This window comes from Larimichthys crocea, chromosome XXIII (genome assembly GCF_000972845.2).
Source record: "Larimichthys crocea isolate SSNF chromosome XXIII, L_crocea_2.0, whole genome shotgun sequence".
NCBI lineage: Eukaryota > Metazoa > Chordata > Actinopteri > Sciaenidae > Larimichthys > Larimichthys crocea.
Genome location: NC_040033.1, coordinates 2,984,428 through 3,007,708, shown reverse-complemented (window position 1 = coordinate 3,007,708; position 23,281 = coordinate 2,984,428).

The following is a 23,281-nucleotide window of genomic DNA, read 5'->3' as shown; positions in this document are numbered from 1 at the left end:
ATATAGGCACCTTTAACATAATATTAAACCTGTTGTTTCTCACATTCTGTTTTTTGTTTTTTTTTAAAGTTGAGAACTATTGAATTTCTTATTTCTATACTCACCATATATAATTGCAGACGTGAGTTCCTCAACCTCCTTCAAATTCTCAGATATAACAACAAAACAAGAAGGATCCCTAATTTTTGAGAGTCATAATTATTCATCTGGAAGAACAACCGCAGTGTATTCACATTTAGCACACCTGGTCTTGATGGATGGACGACACAGGGAGCTCGTGTAAGTTGTGGCAGATGATCACATGCTAAAATGTCACGCTGATGTTCTTTTCAAACTGTGACACCTGATTCATGTATGGTATTGCACAGAATAGTGATCATGTGAATCAGACAGTACATGAACACTGCATGTTTTATTTGAGGAAGAAAACACGATTTAGCTTTGAATTTGCTGCAGACATCCTGTTGACATTGTTGCCTACTCACTGTGGCTTTGAACACATCTTTGCCTCCTCAGCTGCCACAGCAGATGCGTTTCACTTCCACTTGTCGTATTGCTGGCCCCTGATGTAACTGTTGTGAACCACGTGGGACATTGTGTAACTTATTTACATGTTCAGTCTGATTTCCCTGCCATTTTCTACATAAACTCTTGATGCACTCTTGTCTATAAACAACATTAAACTACAACATCACTGTAAGACCATGGTACTTCTAACACTTGGATAATGCATGTACTGGCTGCATTCTATTCTTGGCTTTTAAAGTGTAAGTGTCGACAAGGGTCAAGTGTACCCGCTGGCACTGAAATGCAGCAGTGGAACAGCTAGAAGCAGAATAACTTGAAGCTACACTGACTGTTTCATCAGTGATACCTTAAGTATGAATACTGTATGAATTGTTTTTCCATTGAAGCAATCAGGTGAGGACTGGGAAGTTAATGTAATGTTGTTGTTGTTTTATTTGTACCAAGCAGCAACCTCCATGTCCACTAAATGAAGCTAACCAAAAACTGCAGTTCAGGCTACAGAGCAAGTCGATCTCCGTAAGTCCCCATGTCCAACTCTACAGCAGAAGTAAACATGTTTACAGCCTGGTACAAAAAACTGTTTTATTCTCTGTAGCTAATTCCCCGTTCATGACAACTGTACTGAGGGTGAATTTATATACAACTCACCTGTTCACATTATATTGAGGCTTAAAGTTGGTGGGTGATGTCAGGGATGGCTTGTTTAAGCAATCAGGCTTCATTCAGCTCCGACGACAACACCCGTGTCTTTGCCCATTATGGGATGAGCCAGGAGACCACAGAGGCATATCCATGATTTATACTGTCTATGATTTGTACTAGCAATGTTCTGATTATTGTTGCAATTTGTTTTGGTTTATTTTGTTTGTTTGTTTTTTCACTGAAAGAAACTAGATGATAACTAAATAAAACTAAATTTATGATGACAAAAATTGTGTCAAAATGCATTGGCTTTTTCTCCAGTGAATTAAAGAAAAAAAAAGAAAGAAAGAAAAATAGACAAAAATGTTAGGGAGGGAGGGACAAGTTAGAAAGAGATCCAGTTAGAACTAAACTCTTGTGGTAGGAAGGTTGAACATCATTGGATAGTACAGATATACACAGGAAGTCAGCTCACATGCAGCTCCATGTCCCATACATAAAAAGTAAACATGGGAAAACATGAAAAAATGGACAATTGATGTCAAGGAAAAGAACCTTTGGATTTTTTTTTTGTTTGTTTTCAAAACTTGAACTACAATACATGCTAATAACCTGTGATTAGAGAAGTGAACCCAGAGTTGGTAATATTAGATTCTACTCTATTCATATTAGCTGTAATAGACCTGTCCACCCAGGGTCCCAGAGTCATACATGCTTTTAAATTCTATGGAAATGATTAAATACTGTATTACATTTCAACTAAACCTGATTTGAGTTGACTAAAGTTACTGTAGATTTAGATTTTTGGAATATGTGGAATTTATCTTACTCACTACTCCTTTCTTCAGTATGTGAGGTGTCAGATAGGTGCTACGGTACTATGCACCAGATGATGTGACAGTGTGGTCAGAGTGTGTTGTACTACCAGGCAATGCAATCACATTCAACTGACATGCTGTCAAAGCTTGTGCTTCCCGTGTGAAAACCAAACAACAAATTTCAACATTCTGATTGGTGCATCTGAATATGTGACATCGCTTTTTTTTTACACAAATGTGTAATGTCTGGTTGATTCTTCTGTGTTCTGTGTTCTTATAGTAACAATCAGATGTGTATTTCAGGGCCTTCAAACCATGACAAAACCTCGAGCTCATCAGCCACTGATCAGCAAGAATACGTTTTTAAAATCTCAGCCATTGTTGTAGCCTGGAATAGACCCAAATGAAACAGAACCAAGATGGTTTAAGCTGCTAATTCAATTAAGGCCAAGGAGCCAAACACAGTAATCCACTCCTGTAAGCCACTGTGTGGAATTGGGTCCCTGCTCTTTAATGAGATAGATGAGCGCAGGCATGACCACTCAGGAATCATACACAGGATGGATAAACTAGAAAAGAATCATTACAGTATCACCTGAGGCAGACTGTGGCGGTAACTATGTACTGGAACAGTAGCTCTGTTGAATTAAATGTATGTTTAAAGAGGAAATTTGTTTTTTTATGACGAAGCGATCGAGCAGTTGAAAAACATGAACTCTCACCTGAACAAGATGGCCTAAGCTTTACCAATGTCCTACATAAAGTGCGTCACATACCAGCTGTGTCAACTGATACCCACAGCATACATCTGATATCATACAGAGAAGTAGTCAAGGCAAAGAAGCTGGAATGTGTTGATCCAGGGAAAGAATCTCTGCCTTTGTGGGGAGTTGACATGCATCAGTGCTGCGAAATAGGGCAGGTTAATCCCGAGGTGTCAGTTTGCGTGGGTGTGGGTGTCTAGGCATGCGTCATAGAGTAGCGGTGCGAGCCTTATCAGTAAATTGACTTGACGTACGCTGCTACGGAACAAGGAATGACATGACCAAATTCAAGAGCACTCTTTCTGGGCGAGTTCATGAATTCGTTCTGCAAATCCAATCAGACCTTTACATTGTGTGGTTTGTGAGAATACATTTTTCTTTTTGTGTTAGTCCTTCTCAATACTGTTTGACTTTTATACTCCCCAAACCCACAAGTTCCTCCCTCTAAAAGATGCCTCACAAATACATAATGTTTTCCTGAGACAGCTGGACACTGTAGTTTTTAATAAACGTCACTCAAACAGCTTCTGTTTGGTACTATTCCCTGTGGCGGATTAAGACACACATAGTGTTAAAGGTGATTTTTAGAACTGATTTTCACTTCTTTTAAATTTGAAGTCTCAAAAAAAAGTGGATTAGTGGAGGTCCTGACTCCTCCGGTTTGGAATCCACTGCTTCAGTGAGTATTTGTGGTAGCAGGATGGTGTGTGCAAGAATGAGTCAAAATAAACTCATTCTCAGTGTGTGTGTGTGTGTGTGTGTGTGTGTGTGTGTGTGTGTGTACATGGTAATGAAGGAACATGTTGCCCAGTGCAACAATGTGGCTCACTGCTGGTGTTTTTAATAGTTTGCGGACAACAATGGAGCTCTGTGGCACAGAGAAAGAAGATATATCAGGATTTGGATACAGGCACAATACTTAAGCCAAAAAAAGAAACATTCAAACAGCAAATCCAAAGCTTTTTAATTGAGTGGATGCAGAACTTGTATTATCTTTTAACATTTACTGTCCTTCTGTTGATTGATGCCGCCATTTGGCAGAGATGCAGACATCCTGACAAAACCTAAAATCAAGAGATTTAAGGTCAAAAATTAAAGCAAAAATAAAAATGCCAGGTAGGTAATAAATCCCTATATGTCATTGGAGTGAATGAAAATGTTCAACAAATTGAATCTTGAACTTTGGATACTTTGCAGTGACCCAGCGATGACTCGGCCGCTCACTTTTCCGGTTTGTGCCACAGTGAGAAACAGAGGATGGTGTTGCATCAGTATGCTCGGTGCAGGGACTGCATCATTTAAACACTGGCCATATAAATGCTGTCTGGCAGAAGAGGGCCGTGAGTGATGAAGACAGACCAGAGAGGGGAAATGACAACACACTTGCTCTCTTAAACCCTCCATTAGCTGTCTCAAGAGGAGAACAAACACTCTGTGTGTGTATGTATGTGTAGATATACTTCTGTTTTAAATTAGAGATAACTGTAGATCTTGTTACAGGAATTTTAAAGAAAAACCTTTAAATAAGGAGAATCGGATTCAAAGCATCAAAGTTTAAGTTGAATTTATTGTTCTTGTACAAGAGGAGCATTTCACAGTGCAACACACTAAAGGGGTTACAGAGAAAAAGGCTCCCTGAGGAGCGTTAACAGTTGGTTCTTATACATTTTCCTGAAGATGGGCTGTCTCAACCCCTGTAAATTGTTAACAGTCAATTTGCATATAATGCATTTAAACAGCTTACTTCAACATATCACCTAATGAGTAGCCAGTATGTCCCCAATCTTGATGTCACCTCTCTGACCTGTCCCTAGGCCGCATTCTGTTCTGAAATCCCTCTATTTATACATTAACCTGAACTTTACCTTACCCTGCCAGTCTCAGGAAAACAGCAATAAATGGAAGTGCCCTAAGGACATGTAATAAAGGAACAAACATTGTATAAGTTAAAACATCTAACTAACTGTGTAACCCTAATTTTTATAACAGATCTGTTCCCTCAACTTGTGTTATCTGGGTTGTTAAATTCAGTTTTTATAAAACATGAAATGTTGACATACCTGTAACTCGCCCAGATTTACTTTATTTCAGTTCTGTATCAGACAAAGGGACGAGGACTAACATGGGCTGAAATATGTGCCTCCAGAAACTGAAACGTAGGTGCTGATTGGCCAAAGAGGCGTCCTGTGTATCTGTGCTCGATTGCTCTGTTTCAACTACCCGGATGTTTGTCACAGAAAATTGAATTTGAATTGTGAAAACTGTGAATTAGTGAGATGTCTCACTCCTTGTATGTATTACGCTCACATAGATTCTGAATAAAACACATTGTTTTTTCAGAGATGGAAATAGCAATGGAGTGTGCCATCTCGTTTTCGCATAGACTGCTACCATTACCAAAACAGGGGTTTATATCAGTAATTCATTTTTAAATCAAATTAAAACAACTAGTTTCTGAATGTATGAGGAATTTATTGTATATATATATATATATATGCTACAATTGTGTTTCACTTAACTAAATTGCTGTGCATTTCAGATTAATGATCATTGTTTAGCTTATGAGGTAGAAGTTCCCTACCTAGCTCAAGCCAATGTTTTTGTGGCTGTTGAAAAGCGTATTGATTATTCACCATGCTACTATTTGAATTTCACTAATAGCAAGTACATTCCAATGAAGTATGATATCAGAGACATCAATGCACAATGCTCCCTTAATACAAATATTTGAGTCTGTTTGGAGCAGAAATTAATGTTTTTAACCACAAATATTAAGACTTCAGGACAGGGTAATGTATGCCACTACTTATTTAGAGAAATGCTTGATGTGGTGCTTCATTGAACTTTTCCTTTTTCTCCTCCCACTATTGAACCATTTAGACAAGACCAGTGTGTATGAGATACTTTGTTAAGTAAGTGATTTATTCATGTATGAATGGGGTTTATCATTATGGTGTCTGTTTAATATCATTTGAGAAATGACATTCACCTTTTACAGTTTCAAATCATACATAACAGTTTATTAAGCCTTTCAAATGAGGAGATGTTTATGTAACTGTACATTAAAAAATCCTCTTTGGATTTGCCTCTGGTAATATGTGCATCATTGTATTTCATTCCATTTTGTTGGAGTTTTAATTTGGTTAAAGGAATAGTTTAACATTCTGGGAATCCCTGGTCTTATGATCACCATGAAGCAAACAGCAGAGACTCCAGAAAGTCAGTCAAGGTGAGTTTTTGGCAAAATACATTGAAATTTGAGGGTTTCCAATAAACAAGAGGTATTTTCTTAAATCAAATAAGTCTAATTCCTGAAACAAGATTACTTATCTTTAGCAAATAACACAGCAGCTTAAAAACCTCATCAAAAGTCAAAAAAGCTTGTTTCGTATGACATATGACTTCAAAACAAGATGTTTTCAAGACACAAGATATTGAAGATGTATTGTCCCAAAACAAGTCCCTATATCTTGCTGAAATGGTACTTGTTAGGCAACTGTGTCTTATATTAAGTGTAATGAGATGTTTTGACTAGAAATGAGACAAATATACTTTTGATTATTTCCAGTGTAGAGTCAATATTAGGTCCTCAATGGATAAACTATGCTGTACATACTGGATGTGATTATGTGTTGCTGCTTCATTTTTAATAAAGTAGGTCTCCTGAGGAACAGAAAAATGTTTTATTAAATATGAACCTTTTCTGTAGACCTCTGCAGTTCCTGGACGCCACAATCTGTTTCACGAAGGCCAAACCTTTCAGCCTCACAGTCTGGGGCAATATATCTTTTGCTCTTTACTCTATCAAGCAAATCTCTCTCCTAAATGTATTTTAAGCCCCTTTGATTTTTGGCTTTATTTTAGCCCGCAGTGCCAGCCCAACCACAGAAGAAGAAGAAGCTATCGTTCTGCACGGCTGTTTCCACTGCCTTCTAATAGAGGTGTCTCAGCTGTATGTTTTGCTTAATCACACTGTCCAAAATCTAACAAATGGAACAAAATACTTTATAAGTGCTGGCAAATTTTTCAGGAAATCCTGCATGCAGATCAGTTCCTCCTGAGACAACAGCACAAACAATCTTTTTTTAACTGAGAGAAGAACAAAAACAAACATATTCTGCACTATGAATGGAAGTCTGCATGGTACATGTTTGCATATTCACTTGCACGTTAATCTGATTTAAAAAGGCCCACTAATGGCCTCCAGGGGCTGTGGTCATTAAATTACACAATTAAAATACAAATACTCATCTGCTTATTGGATTATTAGATTTGTGCCATTGTTACAATCTAAGTGGATTGCTACAGAAAACATCCACCATGCCTAAATCCAAGGTTTATCCACTGGGGAGCATGACGGTGCGTTTTTCCTTTAGACTGTGTCACTTCCTGTGCACACTGTTCATTTAAATAATTCAAAATTGATCTCAGATGCTTCATGGAAACTTAATGTATGGCCTGATTTATCCTTGTGTGTATCATGGCCTTCATCAGGCTGATTCAAACCACTGTATTATGTATGAGTCTATCCATGGTTTTACTTGTTTGTTTGGAGGTTGTCTGTACTAATTTAAACTTCTTTAAACTTACTCATCACCAACTGCAGATTGCCACCAGATGCAGCCATAAACTTATATTTGTGTGTGTACTGGATCTATCTTTTATGGTCCTAAAAGAGAGTGTACATGTGTTATCCTCTTTTCATAATATGGCACTAGAGAAAAGGTAAAAACAGGAGGAGGAGAATGCATCATGCCTTTCTTTCAGCCCATAGTTGTTGAGATATATTGTTCTGGAGTAAAATATCAGATTGATTATATCAATCATTTATACTTTGAGCACAGCAAGACAAATCCATAATAAATATTAGCAGCAAACACAAAGATGCACTTGTGAAACCCTCTTCTTTCTGATTGGACCTGTGGAACAAACACTAAAACTCCCTTAGCAGTCTGGCTAACAAACATATGCTAACAGCAGCTGCAGTTTACTTCACTGTCCACCTGAAAACTCTGTAAATCACAGAGACTTTGAGGCGGAGCCGCCATAGGGCATCAGAGGGAAAACCAGAAAACATTTTCTGCATGAAATATGATCCAGTTTCAGCACAAAGTTACATAGTGCAAGAAGAGAGGTACTTTATGGAAACAGAAAATTATAAAATATGGTTTCAGTCAAGGTCGGTGGCTCCCATTGTCTGTGGTCAGTGGAAGAACAGACCGCAGCAAAAATATTTGTTTTGAAAGGCTAAATGCCAGTAAATATGGTCAGAGTTTGAGTTTTTTCTATTGTCAAGTAGTACCGAGAGAAACACCAAGCTTTGAACCAAATATTTGATCCAAATGTACATAGCTACTCCTAGAAATCACTACCACAGCTTCTGTGTAGACTAAAAATAATGTGTATATATATATATTTATATAGTACTTGGTTAGGGGAAAACAAAGCAAAAAAAAAAAAATCAGACTGGCATTTCATTCAGGGGTAAGCAGTAGCAGAGTGTTGATGCTATTCTTAGGTTTTGAATGCTTTTATGGGGAATTGTAGTTCACAGATGATGTACAGTGGAAACCCTGCCAGGGGCTGTGTATACTGTATATGTGTGTTCCTCTTCCTTGCAGCAGAGGATGTTGGACTCTTTTGTTCTGTCAAGGTGATGTGAGGTCTGTACAGCAAAGAGCACAAAAAACTAAAAAGGTCAATCATGGCCACGGGGCAAATGTGCGCTCATGTACTGAAGCATCAGCTGCCCTTTGGGCTTGATTGTTAGAAGAACTCCGCATGGAGTCTGAGAAAAGATTCACATAACAAGCACTACAACTGACGTTGAGTCAAGACATCCCAGCGCGTATTTCGCTCCACAGAGCAGCTGCATCGCATGTTCACTGCCTGCTTACTAAAGAGGGTTAATTCTTAAGTCCGTTGCCTTGAGGGCTTTCTTAATAATGGCAGCTTATCGAGGGGAGCCCTCTTTGTTCAGAGCTAAAATTAGCATGTAGCCCCCAGTGTACACACTGTACAACACATCAGTAGCACAAGAAAAACTCAAAGTAAAGTTGAGAACTGACTGTGAACTTCTGTTATTGCTGACTGACTGAAACAAAACAGCCCTTCAGGACGATTTTCTGACAGGTTGACCAACATTACATAACAGCAGAGCAAAAATGTTCTCGCATTCTGTCTTGTATTGTATGAAATATCTATCACATTGCATAAAGGTGTTCTCCTTTGTTCGCAACCTATTGGGATTTTCATCTCTTTATCTGTTTTGAAATACAGGTACCTCACATCATCCAGTAAGCTGTTCCAAATCCTGCCACCCACACACTGAATTTACACCTATGCTGGTCTCTGCATAAACACCTTCAAGTGGCCTCATGCCATATTGGCATTTTTCATTGTCCAGGGGAACTGGAGCTGGTTTCTTGGACATATAATGAAGGACAAAGTCAACAAAGCAACTGAGTTGTGCGCTCTAACAGGTTGATCTAGCCATGCCGTTGGGTATTTCACTTCACAAACTCTTTATGTGCAAAATAGCTGGTCTGATGGTGCTCTGGTGAAACAGATAGTTCTGTTTTTAGTAGCAGTGGATCTGCAGATGACGCTCAGTGATCTGTGGTCTTGAATCTACCATCCAGTCCTCCTCTTTGTGTCCAGTGAAATCAGCAGGCAGGTTTTGGAGCTGAGGCTGTTAACTGAAGACAATGTATTCTGGGTTCAGTGTACTCTCAGATTCCTGCATTGGTTTAATTAGAAATTCTAATGATCTCACTCAGTATTTTGTTTGTGTAATTAATTCAGACTGTACAGAACTTTGTCACAGAAGGATTCAATGGAGGAAGAAAAGCCACTGAAATTAATTATGTTGGTGCTTTGTTTATTGCTGTAACAATTCATTCTAATTGTACAATGTAATACAGCGTACAATGTAATAATGGAAATGAAATTGGAAATAATAGCAGGTCCTTTATTTATTAATTTGATGAAAGTTTTTGTTGATGCTACTTGTTTGCGACTCAGAGTTTTTGAGATTGAACTTTGCTGTTTTAGTCACCCGTATTTTATCAAAAGACGTCTCTGATAATTCATTCACTTCACAACGTCACAGCAGTTGTGAAGACAAAATAATCACAGAATCTAATCTAATACAGTTTAAATATCAATTTGAACATTACACAGTTATTTCCTTTTATTTTAATAATAATAAGTACATAACCCCCAGACGGAGATTTCGATTGTATTTGGCCTCATACAAATCTTCTTTAGTTAACTTTGCCTCTGAATCTTTTTATTCCCAGGCTACTCTGGGTTGTAGAAGTAAAAAACACTGTAGTAATAAAAGTGAATACTTTACTTATAATAAATTACAAATTGAAATGAATAATAAGTATCACCAGGTCTGAGCCATGTTGAATGTGACCACTTCTGCAACTGCTAAGGTACTAATACTGTACATACTGGATACTATTACTTGACTGATAGACAAAAAGTGTATGTTGCTAAAGTTAGTTAACCACTAGTTAGCTCAGCCTGTGTTGCCCAGGCAGACAAAGGAGCTTTAGACCTCCAGGACGGAGAGGTTTCCAGGCCCAGGGCGAGGGAGGAATGCTGACAGGGAGCATAGCTGGTGTCATCTGAGCTCAGCAGCCTCTGCACACATGGCAGAGGCTAAGTTGACTGGTTAGTATTTTAATTCTAAGTAATATAATCATAATAAATACACGTGCACAGCTTTGCCATAGTGGTATTACACTCTGAAACTGAGGACGCTAAATCGTACCAAATATAATACAAATTTTACATCATCTTGCTTTAACTCAAATATATTTATTGGGTTATAACACCTTGTGTCCTTGAATGTATTAAATTAAATTATTTTCTGCACAACTTGGCCTTTTTAAGGATGATTAGAATCATACCTTTATGTACTGTAACCCATTGCATATATTCTACCATATTCATTATGGTCTCTGATGTAAGGTCATAGGAAAATACATCTCATTTTCTCATCTGCTGTAAAACATAAAATAAATTAAAGGCATCAGATCGCACTGATTCACCTTCTTGCATTTTCTCAGCTTGAGAAGAGAATCCAGATTTCATGCCAGTTCCACAGACCAGTCAAGAAGACAAGTGGTCAGGGAGCCACGGCGTTGCACTGTGACACCCATCTGCAAAGTCATTACATTCCCAGATTAAAACCTATTACTAATACTGATTGCTAAAGCCCAATGAGGCATAAAATGCAGTTTTTTTGCAATCAAGGGCAAAAGAGTGATGGACTTGAACGTGGAGCCAGAGTGTCGAGGTTGTCTCCAGCGATCCACACTGAGAGAGGCGGCAACGACTGACTGATGTTGTTTTCTTTCCTTTTATTTAACCCGTTTATGTTAAACACATAGGCCCACATAGTGCAGCATATACAGCATGAATTATGCAGGAGTATCCCTTTAACAGCAAATAACCTTGTACTAATAAGGAGTATAGAATTTAATTAACATATGAATAGCATTGAAACTGTTCCAGATTGTTAGAGAACCTGCACACGCACACACACCCACACACACACTCACACAGGTTTATTTGTTTGCTGGCTTGGATTCAGAAGGGCGACTGGTCATTAGACAAATGAATGCAATCATGTGTAGATAAGTGGAGGCTCATACGGGCCAAAGACTTTTCAATGTGGGTCAAGAGACTGTGCTGGTGTCTGATAATGACATCTGCACACACTGCAACAATATCAGAGCATGCATACAGCACATGGGCATAATGTCAGGAGATTCTGGAGGAAGAAGAAAGGTTCACAGAATTGGACACTAGAGATTGAACGCATCTCACCGCACTCAACAATATACTGTTTAGGCAGCAACACAGTATGCTGAATGTAGGACAGAGTGAAAAGAAGCAACAGGTTGTGACTGTTAAGTGACGTAACATTTTTTGGAGCATCATGTTCTCCAAAAACTAATAAAACACACTGTTGCACTGCGTGACTTCATTACCATGAACCCACACACACACATTGTAGTTTACCAACTCACAGACACACCATACTGCTGCCCCAGATACTCACAAGCAGACCAAATGTGGATTAATCCACCACTGAAAATAGTCCCCAACAAATGATACTTCATGTCCTGTGATTAATGTTTTGACATGGTTCTCAATGGTCCTTGAAATCCTTGAAAATGTGTGAATTTGTGTGGGGAAAAAAAAATCAAGACCTGGTTTTGGTGAATTTAAGTGTAAAGTTTTCGAAAACATACATAAATAGACATGAATATGTGTCCTCGGGAGATCCATTATTGTTTCACGCACCACCTGCCTCAAGAAGTGAGTGACTGAATGATGTCCAATGATACAGGTCAAGCTGATGTTAAGTGAACCATCAGTCATTTGTTAGATAGCTAATTTGGATGGGTGAGCACTCTGCCTTGGAGAAAAAAAAGGCCTCACATTTGTCTTTCTTTGCAGGATAAAGTCTTACTTTACTTTGACATCTAGAAAACACTGAGTTGCTTACCTTGCTTCTGCCTCAGATTGATGTTGGTGATACTATTTAAAAGTTGCCACAGCTGCCACCCTTTCCAAGCTTGACCCCCTGTATCACCCAGGGTGTTGCATTTTAGTCTTTCTATGTATTCGTCCAACTTGTAACCACAAGAAATTGCAGCACACGAAGAGAGAAGCTCCAGTCGAAGAGTGTTTTGCGTGTTCAGGAAGGTTCCTAACTGGGTGACCCGGTGGTACTTTTGTAGTAGTCATGGTAAGAGCTGCTTGAATTCTCTATATCTGCTTATTTAGAGAATTCAATCAGTTCTCACCATGACTACTACAAAAGTACTTCCTGTGCTTTAGTGTTACATCTGACCATCCTGTATGGAAAGGGAATGTACAGACTAAAATCTGACAGACAGACACTTTTTGTTATGCTGCTGGTTTGGGGGCAGTATTGCCCAAAACAAGTACTGACCAGGAAGAAAAAAAGCACGAGGAAGAAGAAAACCCAGCTCATCGATTGGCTTTCTGATCTTCGGGCGCTGGATAGTCCGTTTGCTTTCTCACTGTGAGGTCCGCACCAGAATTCAGATGAGCTTTCACACCTGTCCAGACGAAGCAAACTATCTGAGGAGACGAACTCTGGTCTGTTGAAAGTGGATCAAATAGCACTGGTGTGAAAGCGGCCTTAAATTCTATGAACCTGGTCTGTGTCCTCACTGTGCTGCATTCTTAAACGAATGAACTGAATTACCCGAATGAACTGTTCAATGTGGCTGCTTTGGCATACAGATGTTTTCACCTGTGTATACTCGAGTGAACAGGAGGGTGAGCGTGCATAACCATTCTAAATATGACAAGCACTGCATTTGTACCAGATGGTCAATATTTCTTTATTATTTCAATTCTGACCTTGATAAAGGAGTCATATTTTCCCTCGCGCTGTTCGTGTTACATAACCTGTATGCAGTGGCGTATCCAGGACATTTTTACCGGGGTGGCCAGGATGGGACACAAAGCTAGTGTGGGGTGGCCATGGCATAGTGGAGTTTAATGCCACGTACGCAGCCGACCACAGTTCAAATCCAAGTTCTTTTCTGCATGGCACATACCCTCTGTCTCCCATAATTTCCTGTCTCATAAGTGTTAAATAAAGGTGTCTATTCTGGTTAAAAAATAAAAAATAAAAAAAAGAAGTCATTATTTAAATTCAATTTCCTATTATCACAGTTCTCACGTATATCTGGTTATTTAGTAAAATGTGTTCAGGATAGGGTACAAATTTTATAAGAGCCATTTCCTTGTAGTGGATTAAAGTCCTCATCTCTTCACAAATTAGATTAGATTAGAAAAATCTCAACTGCTCTTAACTCATCCTATAGAATAACATTATCAGCCATCAGCTCATCAACTGTGTCACCTGTATCGTTACCTGTTTGCTTTAGTAATTGAAACGACACCTTGTGGCTATATTAAAACACAGCAATCCAGGCAACAGAACAAACCAAAACTTTTTCGATTTGTTCTTTGCCAGATGTGTTTTTAATTAATGACAAGATGGCATTTAAATGAGTAAAGTAAACATGATGGTGACTGAATAGTGGCATTCTATAGGATGCCTTGTGATCTTTGAAAATGTGCAAAAAGTGGGTTTCAGACAGTATTCATGTTCCTGATGAAGATATACACTGAAACATTGGCTTTGATTCAGCATAAATGTATTTATTTAAATCAATGCTTAAAAACAATATAATATTAAAACAATGCATTTTCATAAAGTAACTTATGAAAAATGTGCATAAACAATTGTAACATAAACCAAATAAAAATATGAACTCCAAACAAAGTACATACTGCAATGTTATGTAAAACAAAACTCTCATGAACATGCTTAGCAGGTGGAGTTCCAGACACTGCGGGATCCTCCTCCGGGTGTGGCTGGTCAGCTGTGGGAATACACAGATATCTGAGAAATATATATATAAATGTGTGTGTGTGTATGTATTATTATTTTATTATTGTTCTTCTGTCTTTTACAACTGTTTGAACTAATGATGTTTCAGACGGTCATAATTGTATAACTGAAAACACATTCAGCTTTAATGTGAGCCTACATGGAAAATTCAAACTATCCCAGCATGACTTACCATCATGTGCAGGGGGAGCTGACTGCCCTTGCCCTTCATCACTACTGCTGTACCTACTTAGGACTAGATAAAGTTTTCCTACACATTCAGAGGGAACTACGATATAAATAAACATTACATTACCACACCTCCGACGGATTTCACCGGTTTATCCAGTAGTTGAAGCTCCTTTCACGGACCTCTTCAGCAGCTGCAGCAGTAGTAACGTTGTGCGTTTCATCGGTCACCTGACACTTGACCTGTCTGGCCATTGGCCAAACGTACGCTGAACAGAGATCAGCTGTCACAGCCTCAGTATGACCATTACTGTGATACTTCAAAATGTAAATCTGGCTCTGAATCAGTTGATCGGCTGTCATCATTGATTGACAGCATTTCTCTTGTTTCTCGTGTTGACGAACTTGACCAACTACCTATCAGATCTGGGGTGGCCGCAGGGGTGGCCAATGAGATTTCAGGGGTGGCCGGGCCACCCCCCAAAATCGCCACTGTTAGTGTGAGACATTTTTGTTGCCACACAGCACAAATGCCGATAAATATCCACAGAGCCTGGTCTGTAATATCTAACGTGAATTTTAAACATAAATGCTAATGTCACATTCGCATTTTCTTACAAAGTTCACAGCGATTCCTAGTACTGGATTGCCTTCCAGAGGCTTACTGGAGAAACGAAGTGAGGAAATGTTGGCTGGAGCACTTTAGTGATAAAGATTCTTGATAATATTTTTCATGGCATCAGTAACCGATGGCTTCCTTTACCGGTGAATTAAAGCAAAGAAATGAAGTGCATGTCACTGTGAGCCTCGCTGGACTCGAACTCGCGACCAGCGGATCTCTAGCGCTGTGCGCATGCGTACATAAAATTTCTCAACGTTGCTTTGGACGCTAACCGTTCGGCCACCTGGGCGCATGACGTCACTAAGAGCATACGACAGGTAGTATGGCAGACGTTGGCCCGACCAGAACAGTGGGACGTTTCTCGGTCAATTTTGTTCGTCGAAGTGTTAAAGCGAGTTTTCTATCAAAGTCACAAAAGGCCCTGTTATACAAAAAGGTAGCCGGTCACAACACTGGCCGTAGTCCCACAGCTGCTCAGTGGAGCTCAGTGTTTCTAGCAGGTGTTGAGTGCGCATGCGTGCCTGTCTGTGGGTTGCTACGGCGTAACAGCAACAGATGACCGACTACTAGTATAAGGCAGAATTCCACTCGGATTTTATAGGTCTCTGATGCGCACTTGATCTCAGTCACGGTGCAGGTCAATTCTGTCTGTCTGTTACCACGTCGACACGCTCGCACCTGTTGAGTCCACTCACTGGAAACACTTTTCAGGTTTTAAGATGCCTTACTTTTTGAATTAAATCTTTTTAAATTTTAAAAAGGTGTCAAGTTGCCCCGTGGAATCCTGGCTACGGTGCTGGAAGATGCGCTTGCAGTACCGTTTTCAACCACAACATGGAGTCAAAGGTCTGGTGGCGCTGTTTCGACATTTAGGCTGCTGACGAGGAAGAAAGGCGCTGTCTGTTCAGCACCCCCGTGTCTCTTGTGGCCAAGAAACGGCGTACTTTATAATCGCCACTGCCTGTATGAAACAACACAATAAGAACACACAGGGAGAAGTCTCTGTAAGTGCAGATGGATTCTCTGAGCACTCCATATGTCCTAATTATATCTTTCTTTGACCTCTTGATGTTTTCCGTCGGGGTCAAGGAGAGGTAGGATGTAATTCTATCTGACCACACCCAGAGACACAGACATGACATCACAAAAGGGGACGACGAGAAACTGGGAAAGGCAAAAGAAAGCTTAAATCGTAACAGTTCATTTAATGGACTTGCTGTGATCAGTGGATTCAAACTACATTAGCGCATTAAAACTAACTACAATAACTGTCCATCAATCTGTGGCACTGACAACATAGATCAGGACCAAGACGATTATTCCATGGCACAGAGCCAGGTGGGATAATAATTTAAGCCACGTCAGGCCAGGCCAGTCTTCACACATTCACTGTAGCCATTTTACTGAAATATGTTAATAGCTCAAACATCTTTTAGTGTAATTACGATTAAAAATTACATCTAAAGCCGCCATTTATTACTTTTTTGAAGAAAGGTGTAGTTTGCAGTCATGTTGTTGAAACACTAGCAATGCACGTACAACATTTCTCTTTCTCTCTCCCACCCTTGCTGTCTTTTTTTCCCTCCACACAGACCGCTGAAGGATGTGTTGATCTGTACGTGACAAATTTCATGTGAGAGATCAACACTGGCCTGACACCCAATCAGCTGGCCAGGCCACTGGGAAATCTCCCGGTGCTCCTGGTGGCCATGCTCAGCAACCAGGAAACACGAGCAAAGGGTGTATACTGTATATATCTGAGACAAGAGAAGTCAGTGTTTAGACATGGTAAGGTATTAGCCAGAACCTCCCAGTGGTGGCAGCCTCCCCACTGTTGTGGACTGGATAGAGAGACACAGGATCAGCACCTTTGGGAGTTCTGTGGGCTATTATCCTGACATAGATTTTGGTGAACTTTGGCACATACATTTACGTCTGGACAACATTTAAAGGAACATTGTGAATTTTTTGTACCATAAAAATAAAAATCAGTTTGAAGCTACATTGAGGTGTAATGAGGAGAATGATGTCTCTGTCATTCATACATCTGTTCTTGCACTGTGTAATGTTGTGCTCTGTGTACAATCACCTGTGAGAGAAGTCACCACCAACTAGCTGCTCCGCCTCAACTCATTTTACAGATTTACAGAGTTTCCTGATGGACAGTGAAGTAAACTGCTGCCAACTGTAGCTGCTGTTAGATAATGTTAGCTCAGTTTGTTACCGGGGGAGTGTTGGTGTTTGTATCACAGGCATTTTGGACGACTGGGAAGAGGAAGTTTTCAGAACCGGGTTGCAGGGGAATGCAGATGGGGAGCGGAGCCAGTGTTCAACTGGAGTCAGGTGAGTGGGCAACAATACTGGGCTCAGCAGTCTCTATGGATATAACAACAGGGGAGAAGAGAGCAAAGAGGACGTTGATGGAGGAAGCTAAGAAGAGAAAGAAGCCACCAGACAAGAGTAAGTGTGGGACTGACTTTTAGTGGTTGGTGAGAGCTTGGTGAAACAAAGGCTGAAAGACAGACACCGAGCTGGGCTGACTGCTGTTGGACTAGTCAGTGATATCAGCTGCTGCAGGGTCTGCTGCTGGTGACCTGGTTGATGTTTGGCTGCAAAGTTGTTGACTCTCAAGTTTTTGATCATAAGTAATGTAATCAGAACAAAAACACGAATACAGCCACACAGTGTTTACCACAGTGGTACTATACTCTCTGAAAGTGGGAGTACTAAATCACACATTCTGTGCAGTGTTGTTTTAAAAAACAGTGACCCCAAAATAGAAGAGCTGTATCGTACCATCCAGTTTATTCCCTCTCTCTGTCAAAGCATAAACTGCTTATACAACAGATACATTTGGCAATCAGTGTTGACTTAGGAGTGGATGTTACCTTGTTGCCCTGTTAGTACAAACAGTATCACCGAGCTTCCAGTGACACGTTGTTCTCGAGGGCGTACAAATGAAGCTTTGCTCTGGAACCTTCTGGTGTGACTGAGCAATTAGACCTCAAACGATTATAAGGATTGAGGCAGCAGACCACACGAGGGATAAAAAAAAAATAAATGAGTGAGATTAAGAGAGAACGAGCCCCACCAGACCTGCTGTGTAATAGAGGTCAAGAAAATGATACGATGATAACGATTTTAATAAATCGATGAATGACAACATGATTTTATAGAAAGAATGAGCGGGGGCAGTCATGCTGCTTGGTGACAGGTGTCTGAAAAACAGGACAGTCAGTTAGTCACACGCACACACACACACACACACACACTCAGACATGCAGACAGGCAGTGTGTGTAATGATGCAGAGAGACTGATAGGCAGCCACACACTGGTTTTCCAATGGATGATTTCTAATATATATCACAGTTTAAACTGAGCTGAGAGGAGACGGTAGCAGTCCCGCATATGGGGAGGGGGCACATCCTTCAGCATCCACCTTCTAGGTCTGCAGGTCATAAAGATCAACAAGGATGTCATGTTCCAACCTGTCCATACAGCATAGCTGGACTAAATCAGTTTACTCATGTAGACTAATGGTATGTGATAAAGGACAATTACAAACATGCTGAGTGTACAAGTGTCATTATACTTTTTAATGAGCAAATTATAGCGAACAAATTATTCAGTCTAAAATGGTCCATTCTTGTTTGTTTACATTTTCAACATGCAGTGTTTACCCAGAAATATGCATTTCATCATATGCCAACAGAGCCCTAACCAGAGCGTCAGAAATTCAGAGGTCCAAGCATGCTGTAGCTGAGTTGGCAATTTTGGTTGGTCCGGTATCAATTTATTTTTATTTTTTTTTGCAGGATTGTCCTAACATGCATGTTTTAAATGTGTTACTTTGATAGTCAAATGTAAGCAGAAATATCTATATATATATATATATATCTATTATATATTATATCTATATATTATATATATATATATATATTACAGTGGTGGCCAAAATTATTAGAACACCTGACAGATGTTTTTTTTTTTTTTTGACTTCATTTCATAATGTTCATGAAACATGCTCTGAGCACAACAAATATCAGATGAATTCCGGCAATAGTTAGAAGAATGTTTATGGTCATTGTCCTCTTGGAAAATAAATCCAGGCCCAAAACGATAACTCCTAGATGTTATTTTGTGGTATACTTTCTTATCCATGATGTCATCAATTTTCACCTGTTCCTGAGGCTGAAATGCCCCCACACACCATTTTTAAATCTCTCCCCCTCCCTTTGTCGAACATACACACTTCACTTGTTACCAAACTGTTCAAACTTCAAGCAACACTTGACAAAACCAATTTTTTTTAATAGTGTTGCTTGTGTTCCTTGATCTTCCTGCCTTCTGAGGAAAACAATGTTCCATAATATTTCAAAAGAGGCACTCCACAAGGTGCATGAGAGATTATTTGTGAATAAGAAAATATAGTTGCATTTCAGATTAAGTTTAGTAGTCACAGCAATGGCAACTCAAAACTGTATATAATGTCGTCTGTGCTTCTGGATGTGTTTCCCAAAATAACCCTGATGATGCCATCAGGTTTATCTGGAGATTACACGTTTGTGACAGAAAGCATGAGCGTGCATCACAAACTGGAGTTAGAGGATGAAACATGTGAGGATAACCAACCAGGGAGGGTTTAACAAAAGATGCCATCAAATTGCATTGTGGGAATTGTAAGATTTTTCTTTTTCTTTGTCGAGTGTCTTGACACATACTGAAGACTAAAAGTACTCACCCACAGATATCTGCGTGTATATACTGTACGCATATTGTAAAATTAAAAAAAAAATCCTTCATAAAACTTTATAAACACACAAAAATTTCAGTGTTTGTTGCTGATTTTGATTTGCTGAGTGGGCTCAGCGTGGATGAGTGGCTGAAAGAGAAGGACAGGACGGAGGAGGAAGATAAAAAAGAAAGAAGACACGCCGAGATTAATGAACGGACAGAAGTTTGCAACGCTGTCACTCAACAAACGCACAAGAAGAACCCACAAAGATGTCGGAGAAAGAAACAAAGAGAACCTGAGAGGATTTATGTTTGAACAGGCCGACAGCCCGCTGTGTCCCGTTGCTTTGTTGGAGAAACATCTCTCGCTGTTGTTGCCCATTGCACTGACCTTTTACCTTCATCCAAAACACCCAAACTACACCAACAATGTACCTTTAGCTAGCTTCCAGTCTCCATCAACCACTGCTTGTGAAGCACAAAGACTCCATGATGCTGCCTGGAGGCAGGAGAAATCTGAATCATCACTAAATAGCAGAAATATGAATCATCACTAAATCTTAGTGGCCCCCAAAAGATAAGAGAGAAGATGGAGGGGCGGTCGGTAGCGTAGTGGGTTAAGCGGCCGCCCCGTGTGTAGAGGCTACAGTCCTCGCTTTAAAAATCTTTAAAAAAAAAAAAAACTATAAGAGAAGATGGAAGCTGGATATCCTCGCTTCAGGCACGGCACAATCAAAACACACCTGTCCGGAGTGAAACAGCCTGTACCTGCAAAGAGGAGATCTAACATCACTGAACACTACACCAACAAGTGCACAACTCACAAAATCATTGCATGATTTTTCTTTTGTGTGTTGCTCAGCAACCATTCCAAAGAATGAATTGCTTGGCAGAATAATGATCATTGTTATCAATAAATTGTTGCTGTATATATTATTTTTCATTGTATGCATATTTATATTTATGCATATAGGATATACAGTGATTTCAGCTCCACTTTATATAACCTCATGGGGTTTATTGCTTAAATACTTTAGTGTATATATGTGTATATACTTACTCTTGTGAAGCTTTATGGAAGTTCAATACTAAATTGAACTTCCATAAAACTGTTATCACCCAGAGCTCACAACTCACAGGAGGTGTTGGCCATGTGACAATGACATCTGATAATATTGTTATGAAGATCACTTACTCACGGGATGACTTTGGTGCGTGTGCACAGTCAGTCACATTCAGAATAGCTGCAGTCACTACTCCCAAGAGTAATGACAGCAGCCGACGTCACCAACAAATCGGGAAGCAGGGCAGAGAGGAAGAGGGGAGGGTGGATGGGGGGTGGTGGGTGAGGGCGAATCGAGGTTCCATCACCAGAGCTCAGATTAGATCAGAGGACACTCCAATTATGAAGAGGCTTTGGGGCACACGTCTGCCAGCCCGGGTGAATTAGTCTTCCGGCTGAATCGCACGAGCTGCTGTTGCAGTCGGTGATGAAGGGGCCTTTTGCTTATGCAGTGCTCTTTCCGAGGGCTTGTTTGTGCACAACTTGATTAACACAAATTTCTAGTGAGTGAGATGAATTCCCTGCACTGTCAACCGAAGCAACTGAGACCCCCCCCCCAAAAAAAAAAAAACCCACGTCCCTTAAAAAAATCCAACGATCCGCTTTGAATCCCAAATTTAGAGAACGGTTCTTTCTCGTGCATGACCACACACATACAAACTCATTGTTTTTTTATTAAATGGACGTGGTTTTTATGCAAAAAATGTGGCGACAATCAAGTGTGACAGTAATGCTGTAATTAGGAGCCAGATGTTAAAAACATCTGCCCTATTTTTTTTGGTCTGGAAACGCCCACAGCCAACCGAGCAGGGAATAGTTCTCGATCAAACTAATAGACTGAAAATACATTTCCTGCAAGTAGTTTTTCACACTGATAAACAAGTCATGTTCCTCTCCTTTATTAGCGGTATATGTAGGGCTATACTATGTTTAGCATGCTGCCTTATTACGCAGGGATCATTGCAGAATGTGCCACTGTTTTGGATGCGATTATATTTGTTTGTGTAATGAAGCCATCTGCTTTCCATTCTCTCTGTACAATTCCATTAATTAGTGCCACAGTTGATATTAGAAAGACAATATTGAGAGATTGCGGGAGGGGAAGTCTGGAGAGACGACGGGATGACAGAGGGAGGGAGGAGGGGTGGTGGGCAGAGGTAGAGCAGGCAGAGAAGAAAGGAGGAGAAAAGAAAAGAGAAAGGAATAAGCATGGCTGGAAGTGATTGCAAATGCAGATGGTTATGAAGCTAAGGCAGATGGCGTGTCAGATTGATTATTGTCGCCAGCGCTGCGTGATAGATACAAGGCGAACACCGAGCTCTCCCCTCATTTCAGATGACACAGAGTGATAGAGACGTGTCGGCTTTCCGGGTTAATCTCGACGTCATTCAAGCTGGTTTTCGAACTATTTCGAATCGCCCACGTGGGCCAGGCCCGTCCGTTCTTGACAAGCCGATTACACCTGTAAATAAATACACTTGTGATTATGCAGTGGACAGGTGGGATGTTTGCAGCGGCGACAGCGGTGGCGGAGGAGGATTTTTTTTGCCCGCCACGGTGCTTTAGCGCTATCTCGCCGCAGCAGAGGGGAGCATTCTCTCCGGCCTCCATCATTTCGTACGGGTGGCATTTCAGCTGACCCGCCTGGGAACAAAAGCAGCTTATGGCTCCGTCTCAGCACCAGTGTGAAATATCAAGCGCCAAATGACATCTGACAATACGGCAGATGTAAGCTGGCCTGTATGTGCCATGATATGAGACTGCTATCCAGTCGAATTTCTGTGTTTCATGCGGAGGACGGTGCACGGCAGACATCCGAACTGTACAGATGTTACTGTCACGGGGGAGAGGCCTTCATTAGGAGGGCTGCTGTGATTAGTCAGTGTTACTGACAGTTTAACGTCATTAAATTGTTGTTAAGTCTCTGTTGATTGGTCAAACCTGACTAATCCATTGGAATTCTGAACATGGCAGGAGAAGAAAGCAGATGTGTGAAGTACAGGCAGACACTGTCTTGGCCTTTTAGTCTGATCTGAAAACACAGAAAGGACCGTTTGTCTGGGACTAATGATTATATTATATTCAAGTCAAGGAAAAGACTCAAACCCTGACCCAGCCTGACCCTCACCACTAAGATTCTTCTTGCTCGGAGACTCATTGTGATCATCTATGAACCTAACCACTAAGATATTTAGATATATTTTAGATAGTAATTTCTTTACTAACCGCAAACACACCAATTACCTATCACACACCTGTTTCTTTTTAGAACCAATAATAGCAATAGCCATCATGTTTAATACACCAACACCAAGGATTTTATACATACATATATATATGTATATATATATATGTGTATTGTGACGGTTCCCTGTGTAATTGAGTGTGTGCTCTAATACCCAGCTGATTGGTGGAAACCTCTGGGCCCCAGTTAGGGAGAGTATAAAGCTCCACCCATTAAC